Source organism: Myodes glareolus, chromosome X, assembly GCF_982192425.1.
Source record: "Myodes glareolus chromosome X, mMyoGla1.1, whole genome shotgun sequence".
Classification (NCBI taxonomy): Eukaryota; Metazoa; Chordata; class Mammalia; order Rodentia; family Cricetidae; genus Myodes; species Myodes glareolus.
In genome coordinates, this window is record NC_142053.1 from 23,923,082 (window position 1) to 23,937,516 (window position 14,435).

Consider the following 14,435-nt stretch of genomic DNA (forward strand, 5'->3'; position numbering starts at 1 on the left):
GCTCACTTAGGAGAGCATCACACAGGTGAGATGGGGCAAGGCAGAGCATTCGGTATTCCACTTCACTCCACCCACTGTTTTTGTTGTTGCTGTTGTGCTTTTCTTCGTAACATGATGTGAGTCTCTGTGCATTCTCTTCCCTATGTTACATTCACTTTTCTTTATACTGAATAGGTAAGCAAAAGGCACTTTGCAAAACTGGCCTGATGGTACAATTAACAATGCTGGAGAAAGCTTTATATGACTCTCAGAAAATATTGACACTAATTATTTTTATTTTACAAAATAATGGGTTTCACAATGGCACTTTAAGACATGTACATTACTGTATTTTGCTCATATTCATCCTATATTATCCTCTCATGACCCCACCCCTGTCCTGTTCTTCTAGTCACAAAGAACACTTCTGCTTTCATGTCATATAACTATGTATGTCTAGTTAGAGATTACACATATAAGTGAAAACATGTGATATTGATTTCTTCTCCCTATATGAGCCCTCCTATTCTTCCTCCCTTCAGTCCTCTTCCTCTTTCCAAATAGTTCCCTCTACTTTCACACTTCATGCAGTATTTCTAAGGTCCTTTGGTATCAAATGTGTCCGTAACCCATTGCCCTCTTACTTTTTTTTTTTCATGCTGAATAGTGTTCTGTAGTTTGGATACAACACAAGTTGTCCATTCACCAGCTGACAGGCATTTGGGTATTTTCCAGGTTGGACCTATAAATAAAGTTGGACCTAAAATAAAGTTACTGTGAACATTTAAGTAGCAGTGGTGGTGTGCTTGCTTGGCCCCTCAACCCAGAGCAAAGGTACCTGGCAAGAGATCAATGGGTCCTGAGAGAAACTATTGGACTGAGATTCTCCCTCCTGTCCCCTCCGTAAAGTCTGGTTCATCAGCACTGCGGATGTTATTAGTGGTCACAAGTTGAAATAAAAACATTTGATTTCTCACAGTTCTGAAGATTCTTCTAAGTGCAAATATATTGTAGTCGTTCAGTTATTAGCAGCATCTCTCTCACACTCCTTTGTTCTTTATTTTTCCTGCTTAAATGAGGTTTGATATATTTCTGTCTTCCTTTTGCTTCTGTTTTTTTATTTCCTTTATTTCTCTCTCTGTCTATCTTTCTTTATCCTTCACCTTATCCTTTCTGTTTTCTCTCCACGCTCCTCTTTCCTCTCATCTGTTATGGCACAAAAAGTTACATTTACAAAATGCTTAAATCAAAGATGTGGCCAATTTGCATGAACTGTTACAATAAGCATTTTACATCCTGACAACGTATTCGATTCATTTGTTTTAACAGAAGGGATACTAAGCATTCAGATACCTTCCTATTCCATGAGCTCACAACGGTCAATTACACCTAATTTCCTATAGTGTTTCTGAGAATTTCAGCTGGATAGAGCTTTTACGTTTTGCTTTAAAGTGCGCAGTTGTTGATTCCCAGGCTGCATACCGCTGCCAATCCTTCCTACCCCCATTACAACTCCCATGTTTGGACAAATTGGGGTCATTAGTATTTCAGCCCCCTGGAATAGGTTTAATCATTCAGGTGCTAGTGCTCTGTGTTCAAACTTTTGTATTAATGAACTCCCCTTTCCTTTTCCTTAGGTAGGAATCTGATATTTAAGCATCCTAGATTAGTGTTACAGGTGCAGTTTCAGCCCACCCATGAGGAGCTGTGCGCAAATTCCTGTGTCTAAAGCCGGCAGGCATTAGGGAGACTAAGGAAGTTCATTTTATAGCTTTATTAAAGTCACCTCTTTTGTACCTAGACCATTTTTCACAAGGCTTCAGCTTAGGGATCTGTGCTGCTTAATTCATATTCTGTTTCCTTTCCCAGGGACATGAAGCCCTCCTGAAAAGGCAATGGGAAGGGAGGTGAGGTGGATGCTTTCTCTGAGTCAGACTTGCTGGCCACATATGAGGAGGTGCAAGAACAAGAGTGAAATGAAAGGGGTTTTGGGGGGGGGGTAATAATGGTGTTCAGGGTATGCAAGGAAATAATGGCAGCATCAAAGAGCCCAGCTAGAACATCGATGCTTTGGTAAATTGCTTTAGAGAAGAAAGAGATAAGAGTCACAAGGGGGAGAGATTGTGTGTGGAGGGGCAGGGGGAATGGGTGGCAGATATGATGGTAAAGTTGAATTCAAAGACCAATTTTTGTTTTCCTTTTCTCCTTGGGTGTTTTTTATCTCCAGGCTGAGTCAGCCCAGGTTTCTCAGCATGGTTTTCAGATGCATCAGCAACCTGCTCTTTTCCTTCTAGATGCACAGAAGCTTGTGGCTGCTACCCAAATGTTTCCCTTCACATGATGTTATTTCATGGACTGCTACAAGTACAAGTGTGCCAAGCACGAAGATGAGCTCTGCTATCACTCCCTTGTTTCCAACTCAGGTTTTTACTGATGCAGATGAAGATGGATTTAGTTTTCTATGAAACCACAGCACACAACTGAATGATACGGTGCTGCCAGTCCCCCCAAAAGCACGAAATCTTTTGATTGACATTGCTCCTTAGCCACATCTCCTCCTCTTCTTGAACATCTGGCTCTTTCCAACCCGAATGCAGGATTTTCACTTTCACGTTCCATATTTATGAACATCAAAAACAATTTTCGATGCATTATTAGGCTTATTTCTAAGATTATTAAAAACTCCCATAATTTTGTCATCAAGTAAATGTCCCAGTTTGTTTTGTTTTCCTACTGGAAATTAGGTGTTTTTTTCTTAGAATTAAGACTCAGATAATTAAGAATTCAAGAGCATTTCTACTTTCATAACCAATATTTAAAGTGTAAATGTTCTTAAGCCCAACCTGTTGACAAATTATGAATTTAAATTATTTGTTTTGCTTTCTGCTTTTGCTTGCAGTTGGAAAAGAGTAGGATATGCTTAAATGTCCTCAGTCTCCTATAATGGTGCAATGCTGCAAGAAATAACCAGAGTCCCTCAATACTGGGTATTGGATAACATCTCAAATCAAACATCTTTCATTTTTGCATCTTTATATCTAGTTCAATGCTTAAATAGTCCCAAACAAAAATGACATTTGGTGTGTAAATGAAATGTACTAATGTACTTTAGGAAATGTTCACATTTTCTTAGTGTTTATATGTACTTTCTGTGATTTTAACCTTGGAAAAGGAACACATTATTTTGAGTCAAAATTAAAATTATATTATATGAACCTTACCTAACCTTGGGATGAACACAAGTTTCTGAAAAAATATCTCTGCTGTTGTTTTCCATTTGAATGATTGCTAACTGATGACATCAAGTTACAAGGTAATGGATTTATGAAATCACTGATTGTTCTTATTTTAAGAAAATATAGGTATATTATTAGCTCTTGTTTCTCTCCCCAAACTTTGAGTACCAAATTCCCATGAAACTTTCTCAGGGTAGGTATATAAGTAGTGTATTTCTAGTTCTTTTCATTTGTTCCTAGTCCTTTATAACTTCTAAGAAAATTATTTAATATCATCTTTCAGACATATCCTAAGTTAAGTCTATTATATATTATTATAGTTATATTATATATGGCTTATTAATGTCCAACCCCAAACCACCATTTCCTCAGAATAGATAGTTTTTCTGCAGTTAAATGCTATTTACTAAACTGGATGAAAGGAAAAGAAAGAAAGAAAGAAAGAAAGAAAGAAAGAAAGAAAGAAAGAAAGAAAGAAAGAAAGAAAGATCATAGGCTCCATGAACTCAGCTTCTACTTAACAGCATTGTGGGAAAGGCAAATGAGCAAAAGGAGAAAAAACAATGGTAGCATACATAGATGAGGAATTATAATAAAAATAATAGCAGTCATCAGATATGACCTAATGGTAATTGAACAGTAGAACTAAAAGCAATTTTTTTAAAAAAAAAAAAACCTTCATAACTAACTTCCACTTCTTTTGGTTTCCATAGCAATTTTTCTTTTCATAAAAGGCTTACCATTTGAATTAATTGTTCCTCACTCGTCCAACTACTCTCTCCACCTCATTTTCCAAAAGACCTGTAACAATGGCATGTTTACCCAAACATCCAAATCAATTCAACTAATCATCTAGTTAGCTCAGTAAAAATAGGCAGATTACGTTAAGACTTGACTATTTTAAGATGGCATTAAGAACCTCGACAGAAACTAGCCCTTAATATGACTTTTGGTTAATAAAGTCACTTGTGCAAACTGGAAATTATTTTTTGATACAATTGACAACCATAGGAAAGATGGAAATAGCAATAGATATAAGTATGTATGAAGAGTAGACATTTTTAGTGCAGTGATTAACTATGAACTATTGAGATATGCTATAATATATATACATATATATACACATACATGCATACTCTTTATAAGCTGGTTTTGTTGACTTTGCTTTACTAGTTTGATGTTTTAATTTCAAATAAATTTATAAAGTAAAATGCTGTCAGATTATTTTAAAATACATAAAATAGCTTTATCTTTACATTTAAATGTTGTCTTTCTTCCCTTGTATGAGTGCATGAGAGAGATAACATAATTTTTTCATAGTTTGAGAATTTTATACACGAATATAACGCGCTCTGAAGAAACCCACACCTTACTCCGTCCCCTCCTACTCTTTCCATATCACAACACTACTTTTCTCCCTAAACTTCATATATTTCTTTTTGAGTTCACTCAATTAACTTAGTGCTGCAATCTGTGCATGGGTATAAACATCCACCGGAACATGGACCAAGTCTGGTGCCATGTCTGAAGAAGAAAACTGACTTTCTCTCCTACAGCAGCCATCAGTTGCCAACATCTCAGCAAGAGTGAAAAACATTTCATAATAATATATATTTGAGACATTTAAAACTAAATTAAAGATACAATATCTATATCACCCCTAAAGACTGAAAATATCATGTGTATTTCATAACAACAAAGAATTCTGATTTTTAAAATCTTCCCTAATATATGACCTACTTCAAATAATTTTTCTTTATCCTTGAGAACCTCCATATGTTTACAATATGACCTATCTTTCTAACAGTGCTTTGCTAAATTAGAAACGTTTTCTGTCAGAGTATAGGAATGAGTGGGGTAGCAAAGAACATCATAAAAAATAAACAACAAGACCATTCTGTGGTTTTTCTTTGAAATTCATTTCTAGGACACATTTAAGGGGATATTACCATCTTTTAAAGATGCTGCAACATTTCTCAGCTGGGTCATAAAATAATTATTTAAAATCAGCATGTAATAGTTCAATTTTTACAAAAGGAAATTGCATTTCTTAGCCAAGACATAAAATACAGTCATAGTTTTGTCGATCTTCCTCCTCTCTTACTCCATCTTGCTCTTTTTTAGCCCCCCCAAATTTCAGTTTTAGTGGTGTCTGGCTTTACCATCTCTTTGTCATTTCATATTTGTTCATTCACTTACTTGACATAACAAATATTGAAACACAACACAGGTTTGGGAATCAGGTGACCCAGAGTAGACTGCAGCTCTCCCTCTAGCTATCTATTGTCATGTTGGGCAATTTGACTAACTTCTTTGAACCTCTCTTTTCTCATTTGTAGGGCAAAAAGAACAAAATGGCTGCTAACAGTGATCAAAAAGTGTTTGTGCCTCATTACTTTGCTTCTGCTATGATGAAACACCATGACCAAGGTAACTCATAGAAGAAAACCATTTATTGGTGCTTACAGTTCTCGAAGATGAGCTTCCATGGCTGTCATGGTGGCGTGCATGGCAGCAGACAGGCAGGTATGAGGCTGGCTAGAGCAATGGCTAAGACCTCACATCTTGAGGTGCCATCATGAAACAGAGAGAGCTAGCATGAATGGATTTTTGAAACCTCAAGTCCCATCCGCAGTGGCATACCTCCCTCAACAAAGCCATAGTTCCTAATTGTTCCCAAACAGTTCCAGCGATTAAGGATCAAGTATGTAAACCTATGGGCCTATGGAGGCCATTTTAATTCAAACCATTACAGATTTCAAACAGTTCTTGTCAATGCTGTACCACACATAATCACTGTGAAGGGAACTGAAAATGTTTGTAAAATGCTTATCAACAAGGGCCTGGCAAGTGTAAAGCTTTTAGCAAATACTTCATCTTAAGACTACTTATATTCTAGGAGCAGAAGATGCATAAATGGATGGCCCTCTTTTCCTTGAAGAACTATGCCTGGACTGTTTACAGCTGCTGCACTTCGGACCTCAGTTCAGAAGTAATATAAAACTTTCAGCGATCCCCTCAGCTGGAAAGACTTTTATTGCCTTTCACTAAACCCCCATGACCAGTTTACTTTACTTTCCTTATCAAATATCAGCACATTGTACTTTGTATTTTTATGTGTTTAAACGCTTTACTCATTTCCAAACGGGCAGTGCCATTTATTAATCTTCTATTTGCCAGCATGTTCATGGTGGGATTTCTACCTATTTGTGTTCCCTTCCTTATATTCTTTCTTGGTTGTATTCCATTAAACACTTGAGGGTTACTTATTTGTGGTGGTTTAATAAAGCTTGATTAAATGAAAAAGCAGCATTCAAGCATTTTAAATCCAAAAAAGCATATATTATTAAGAATGCCATATTTTTTCAAGGTAATAAAATTTAAACTCTGTTAGTTTAATTACAAGTCATAAGAATAAATGCCCACTTCATTTAGAGCCTGTGCTAAGTTCCACTTGGTAATTTTTTGGCGCCATCTTACAGCTATTTCAAGTGGGATTCTTTCATGGTGCACATATTTTTAAAATATTGTCATGCTGTGCCCAGGATAGTTACAGAACTTCCACAGCAAGTGCTCCTTGTTGAAACCCAGGGTTATTAATAATGACAAGTCATTTAGATACTTTAATTAGTGTCCAGCACTATTTCCATTAGTTAATATATATTTTTAACATCATAGTGTCTAACAACAATCACAGTGTAGCTTTGCTTGGCACTACAATTTCCCCAGTTGATTGTGTCACCGTGAGTTTTGCGGGATCTTATTTTAAAACTACAAGAAAAATTTCTGTACATAAAGGTCACATAGCTAATCAAAAGGCAGTTTAATGTCTTGAACAAAACTTTTCTTCTACTACTTTTAAAATAAGTAGTTTGAATTCCATGTATTTTCCACCTCCACAATTCTTTTTCTTGTCTACTGGATTTGTAATAAAGGAACTCAAGGATAGGAATGAAGACATAGACACCCAAATGTCTACTCAGAGTGGTGGACAACCAAACCAATCTTCGTCATTATTAAATCATATAAACACATCAGATTGCCATAAAAACTGCAGCAAAACTTAGTTGTATTTCTTTAGAAATAGAACTGAGTACCTTCTTATATCAAAACATTAGATATATCTATACTGATATTAAAAATGTGCATTGACTAATAGGTGAGAGTTTTCCATGTTCTTCACTGATGTATCCCCAAAATAAGAAAGCAAAGTATCTGTACAATAAATATTATTTTGTAAGTGCACAGGTGAATAAGTTCTGTTTGCTTAAGACCTCCAAGCACTAAGGCCCTGGAAGCACTAAAGGCTCATTTTAATTGTTTCGAGTGTAGGGGCACCCAACACCTGTTCTGATTTTTATTAGGCAAATCACATCAGGTGCTTAGACCAATTTTCCATAACAATTCTGAGTATTTCTGAGAATTCATATGAGAATCTGATGAAATCACCTCTTGCATTTGCATTTGCAAGAACTAATTTTGTTTTTCTTCTCCCTACACACTATATCCTGTCCAAAATATGCTCCTAGGAACCCCATTAAAAGTTATCTGCTTGGATACATTGGTGCGTAAGACCCTGACTTTCGAATTACCAGAGCTCTGCAAAGGACTAAAATTTTCATACATGAATGCTTAACTATGTGGAAGCCAAAGTGTAAACTGTGCCATCTCCAGTTTTTGTTTTCCTTTGAAACAGAACCCTGAACTATGAGAAGCTTGAGTTAGAGGGACAGGTGGACTGTCAGCTTAGAAAGTGGCCTCTGAGCCCTGTCCCTAAGGATCTGTGACCGGGATAGCATAACTAACGTCAGGGCTAGTATTAGAAGCTGGAGAGGGACATTTTCTACTTGGTGAGAAACATTTCTCATGGAACTAGATTATGGCCTGATTGTTCAATTTGGCAGAACTATAAATTTTTTTTAAAAATGCTGTATGGTTCACTTTTTTCTTGATGGCCTGGCTTTAATCCATATCCCCAGTCTCATTTCCAGGTACTCTCTTCATATACTACATGCTACCTACTTTCTAAAGATGTCAATTATATGGCAGAATGTCCAGGAAGCATCAAATGGATAAGGAAGATATTTTGGAACAGGGAACTTACAGATGCCTTCCTCATGTCCAATGATAAGAATGCTTGAGTCTGGGGGTTTTGAATGAAATGTCATCTTCAGTGTTGTCAATCAGAAGTAAATGCTGATCCTCTTTTATGCTTCCATTGTGTCTTGTTCTTGTCTGAAGCTCTGTTTGTCAAAGCTTACTATGTTTTGCATTCTATTATTCTTTGCAGTAAATGTGGACAAATGTCTCACTGGAGCATAAGCTTTGTGACTTTTCTTCTGTTGTTCCGGATGATTGCGTCAGAGCCTTGTACCTGCCGACTTCACTCTGTTTCATTGAGCCACATTCCCAGCCCTGGCTTGTAATTTTGAACACATGTCGTCTTTCTGCAATACATGGGCGTGATCAAGCTGAATAGGCTTTCTTTTTTTTTCATACAGATCGTACTGTGAGACTTGTGCTTGTGTAGGTGTCCATTGGAGCTCCATTTAGGTTTTACCCTCTCTGTCATTGTCCTGCCTACACCCTTCACAAAAAGAAATGCTAGATACCACTGTAAAGAGATAGATGGAGCATGATTGAGTTGTAGCGAACAGAGTTCTATATTCAGACTTAGCTCATAGTTATTGAATACTCATTTCACTGATGAGGAGATGGAGACTCAAATAACTTCCTGTTGCTTGCCAAATGTCACACGATTGCACAGTTAGTAAGCAGTTCTGCCAGGGCTGAAATTCAAACCCTCTGACACAAAGTCAAAATCCCTTTCAACAAATGCTGGAACATTTCGGTGAGCTCTGTTCACCATTTATAACTCTAATACTCCTAGTTGTTTCATTGAACTATTCTGCGTAGTTCAGTCAGGCAAAAGCTGAGCATTGTGGACATCTAAGGCTCATTTTACGTGCATATTTGTTTCCATGTCTATTTATTTGTACAACTGTAATATTTTTGTTTTGCTGTATTTGTGCATACAGCTATTTAGTGTACTTATTTGTGTGCATGTGCTAATTTATTTACTTTTTACCTATCTATTTTTTAATATTCCATTTCCAAGAAATGTCTGGGACAGTCAAGGTTACTTGAAGGCATTTTTTTTCAGTAAAAAAAAAATCGAACCACTGACTTTTCTGAAAGCAGCTCATGCCCAAAGAAAGGGTGTACCATGAGCTAAGTGACTAAACTTGCCTATGAAGCCACATGTTTTAATAGGATTTTAGATATTGTTATGATTAATTGCATTTTATTTAGGGTGATTGGGAGAAATAGTGTAAAAATGTGCAATATTTACATTTATAAGTTTTACATTTCACTCAATTACAGTGAGTGGTTATTGTTTTGCATATGTACTATATCAATGCACGCATGTGTGCATAGTTGTGTATATGTGTATATTTAATATATTACATAGGAACAGAAGATTTTTTTAAAACATATAAAGGAATAGAAGATGATGGATGAGTGAATATAGAAAGATATAGCAAGATAATTTAGGTGGAGTGACATGAGAGAGCAAAATGTTGTAGGTTAGACAAAAAGAATAATCTATTGTCAGTTTATATGCCATTTACTATATAAAATTCAGATTTATTTTACAGAAAGTCTTTTTGTGTTCTGTCAATGTAATATGAATATTTTCGAAAATTTCCTTACTTTTGAGCCTGTCACGGTGACAGATACATGTAATAGTAGCACTTGGAATGCCAAGGCAGAAGATCTTGGGTTCAAGACCAGGCTGGACAATATAGTAATACCTGGGAGAGAAAAGGGGGAGAGGGAAGGGGATGAATAAGAGGAAGGAAAAGGAAAAATGTTTCCTTGGGAAAAATTTTGAACATTGAAATATTGCCTGTAAAATATTATTTTCGGAAACAAAATATAAACATGGGGGTTATGTTGCAGTGATGCTTTAAGATTGTTAATCTGCAAGGCTCTTGCAATTTAGACATCTCTATTTAGCTTCAATTATGTAGTTGGTTAGTCATACAACAAATGGGATAAAAGAACCAAATTGTTGACTTTCACACTTTCCTCTGGACAAGTGATTAGAAGTAAAGAGAAAAGCCAAGTCTTGCATCCTAAGTGGCATCCCTCTCTCATTCCCTAGCAACCCTCAGGAAAATGCCTGTCATTTTCACACACTGGAGGCAAGGCTGAATCTGAAGCACAAAAGGGCTTCCGTGGCAACAGCATTACCAAGCATCCTGCCTAGGTCAGACAAACTTCTGAAACCCTTTCTGTCTGGCTGCCCACAGTGGGGTGGAGGCTCTTTGTCTTCTGGATGATTAACTTCATCCAACCCAGAGAAAGGCATCTCTGAAAACACTTCCAGGCCAGCCTGAAACCACCCCCCATATTTCATGTCTGTCTTTGCAGTAATGCTCTTCCACCCATGATGTACTAAGACGCAGATGCACACTGTTCCTCAAATACACAGAAAGGTGTTGGGTGATGCCAGGAGTGGTGGGGAATGGTAAGTGGATCAAGCAGAACCTTGTGGCCCTGTGATATTGGAGCACAACCAAATATTATTTGTTCTGTGCACCCTTTGAACAATTTGCTCATTTATTTATTTTCCTTTCATTTGCTGTTAAACCTTCCGCTCACTTCACCCCCACAGTCACACTAGCTTGGTACATGGTATGCACTACCCAGTAGTCTGATCATGTAAGCTTCTATCTAATGCCACATGGCTTGCAATGAGGTCTTGGATTAGACAAGTTTCAGTTTGAGGTCATTGCTTGCATTTTATTTATTCTATATGACTTCTTGCACAGTCCTGGAAACACCCTCAATTACAGCTTTCTCTGCTGACTCTTTGCCCTAAATAATGGAAATATTTGACACAGGATATGTTAAAATCTGGGCTCTGTTATTTCACCCCAACACCTCTCTACAGATCTCTTCTCCTCAAGTGCAAAGCCTACCTCCTCTGCTACTCTTACTGCTGGAGACTGCCCTCTCTGATTAGGTGTCCTGTCTGTTCTGGCATTCTCATCTGATGGTGTCATCTACACGACACCTCCTCTCCACCCCAGAAAAGGATGGCAGCTCTGATTGTATGGGGAGTTGGAACGGTTGTGGCTGAAACATATCTTCGACCTTTAAATTTGAGGGAAATTTTTGTTGCTCTTACACATTCTTCAGGTGGCTTACCACCACAATGATGGGAAACACGGAGAGGGCAGCATATTGCTCATAACTTCCCGGGAAGTATATAAAAACTATCAATATTGGGGGATGGTGAAAAAGTTCTGGTTGGAAAGTGGGATTTACTGTCCTAAAATGTAAACCTGGAAGTAGTGGAATTTTTGTAATAAATATTTAAGAAGAGTTCTCAGGGTGAGATGAGATGAAGCGGGGTGGGGTGGGATGGGGTAGGATGGGGTCTCTCCTCTGAAATCTTCTGTGTTTAAAATCCTTTGACTATGACACATTTAAATCTATCACTACCATGCCACTGAGTGCAGGGTTGAGATCAGATGAACTCATTTGTTGTTCATGCATGTTGGCAAGCTTAAGTGTATCCCCGTGAAGAGGCATTTTGCCCTATGTGCCTCTCCTATTTGGGATAGTAAATATAAGAGCAATTTGTTCAATAAGAAACAGCAACAAAAGGACATCATCATCTTATCCAAAACTTGATTATACAGAATCCCTGCAAAGCCAGCCTAGGACTCTTTATGATTACTTTTTGCTCTTTAAAGCTTCTTGTCCACCCCTCAGTACCGCTGTGTGAAATAGTTCCTTTTCTTTGTTCTAGCCCCTCAGCCTCTGTAGCTCAGACACAGCATCTCTCAAATCTGCCTCTGTACATTATACTCCCTACTTTAACATTCTTAAAATGTGCTCAATATAGTCGGTGTTTTCCAGGTACCTTGGAATCCCTAGGAACTCCAAAGAAAGGACTCTGAAGTTTTTGCAGACAGACCTCTCTTCTAGTCTCAGTGCTCATGGTCTGGAAGCGAGCAGCACGATGGGTCAAAAATACTTTCTAGTTTCACCACTTCTGAGAAGAAAAAACTGGGTATGAGCTCCCATGCCAGCCTAGACATTAGCCGCTAGTTGGTCATTCTCAACACAATCCCTGAAAGAAGAGTTATTTAACAACCACTAATTTCAGAGTAATAAACAGGAGAAAAAAAAGCTCTAAGTTTCTTGAGGAAAGGGAAAGAGGGAGAGGGAGAGGGAGGGAGGGAGGGAGAGAGAGAGAGAGAGAGAGAGAGAGAGAGAGAGAGAGAGAGAGAGAGATTCAGTCACAAAGCCATAAATTAGATTCCTGCAGGAAAACACCCAGCAGTCAATGTTAAGGTACCTCCATCTCCATCTCTTCTCTTGCACCCCTCCTGCTAATTTTATAATGCTGGGCCACTTGAGGTTTCTTCAGGGAGGTTGGCCAGAGAATGCTTCTCCTTCTGCAGGCTGCTGGGTTCAAAAACTACGGGGTAGCCTAGAGACGGAGTTCCTGGCATCTCATTTGACAGGCTTGGTCTGAATGAGGGACCTCTATGAAGCCTGAATAATAAGCGTTTTTAAAACTCCATAGTATTCCAGAGCAAAAGCCTAGAGTGAGTGGTATTCTCATCCATGCATCTCCAGGATCTTCTCAGGCTTCCCCAGCCAGATGGGGTGATTCTGGCCTTTAGACTCAGATGCTGGTCAAGAGTACAAGCTTCTGCCCAGGGACTTGCAGAGAGCTAGGGAACAACACATTATCTTTTCCCCACATTATTAGCAGTGCATTTGATTGGTGATTTTATAAGTTATATTGCACTTTCCAAATCTATGTATTTTTTAGAAAAAAGAGTTACTGTTTGTTTTTGTCATTCTAGTTGTTTGATATGCTAGTGACATAAGGTAATGGTTGAGAATATGGAACTCTGTATAAAGTCTGCCTTGGTTTGAATTCCAGCTCTGTTACTGAACTTTAGACAGTTTGCTTAATATCTGTGTGTTCAGTTTCCTAGTCTGTATATTGGGGTTCTCAATGATAGTTACTTCCTTGTGAAGCTGTGGGAATTAAATGAGTTAAAACTGATGCTCAGTGCTATCATAGTATTTGAAAAATTTGCATGGTCAGGCTGGGTGGGGTTGGCCCAGGCTTTTAATTTCAGCACTTGGGAGGCAGGAAGGCTCAGATCACTGTGAGTTCCAGGCCAAAATAGTCTACACAGTGAGTTCCAAGGCAACCAAGGATAATTGTCTCCAAAATATATTCACTTGGTGTTTCCAGTCTCACAGATAGCAATGATCATTACCATGCTCCAAACAACACCGTATTTGTCCAGTTTTGTCTCTTCAAGTGTTCAAAACCCTTGTTCTTTGTCTTCCGTGCAACAAGTACCCTAGTTGAGGCACAAAGTAGTAGCAACCACCTTACACTTCCCAGCGCATGCCCAACTTGCTTCTCTTCTCGTGTGCACTACACTGAAATTCTCAACGCTCCTCTGTCGCTTCCTATTCATTCTCTAACATGACCTATGCTTAGACTACAGACTCTGTAAGAGGAACATCTCTCTGGATCTTCAGAGAATAGAACAATGGCTGCCACAAAGAGCTACGTAGCAAGCATGTGTCAAATTAAAGGCTGCTTGCTATGCCCCTGTACCTAGGTAGTGGTTGCCAGGGGAGATTTTATTCAGTCCGACATAAAATCTTGTATGGTAGTAAGTTCAATTATTATCTCCACTTTTCAGATAAGAAAAATAATGCTCAGAGAGGTTAGATAGTTTGCCTAGAAATGCACATTTATATTTATATGGCGAATCATTCCACACAATCTGCAGTGGGAAATGCGGAGTAGGATCTAAGAATGCCAGGAAATGGTGACTGTCACCGCCTGTTTCATGAAGCAACGATATTCAAATGGCTTCATTAAAAGACGTGTCTGTTTTTCACATAGTTCTTTTTTTGAATTAAGCTGATTTCCATTAGGTAATTTAAGATATCCTATGGAAGTAAAATACACATGAAGGAAACTTTGGCTATTTATCAATTGTTCAGTGAGCCCATTGGTTGCCATACTTTAATCTCATTACATATTACATGTCAACAGCTTTAGTTAGTGTCTCACCCAAACATTATCATTCTTTTAAAATTCCTTCATGAGGCCATATAGGTGGCTCAGTTCTGTCTGCATGAGACTGATAACTTGATTTT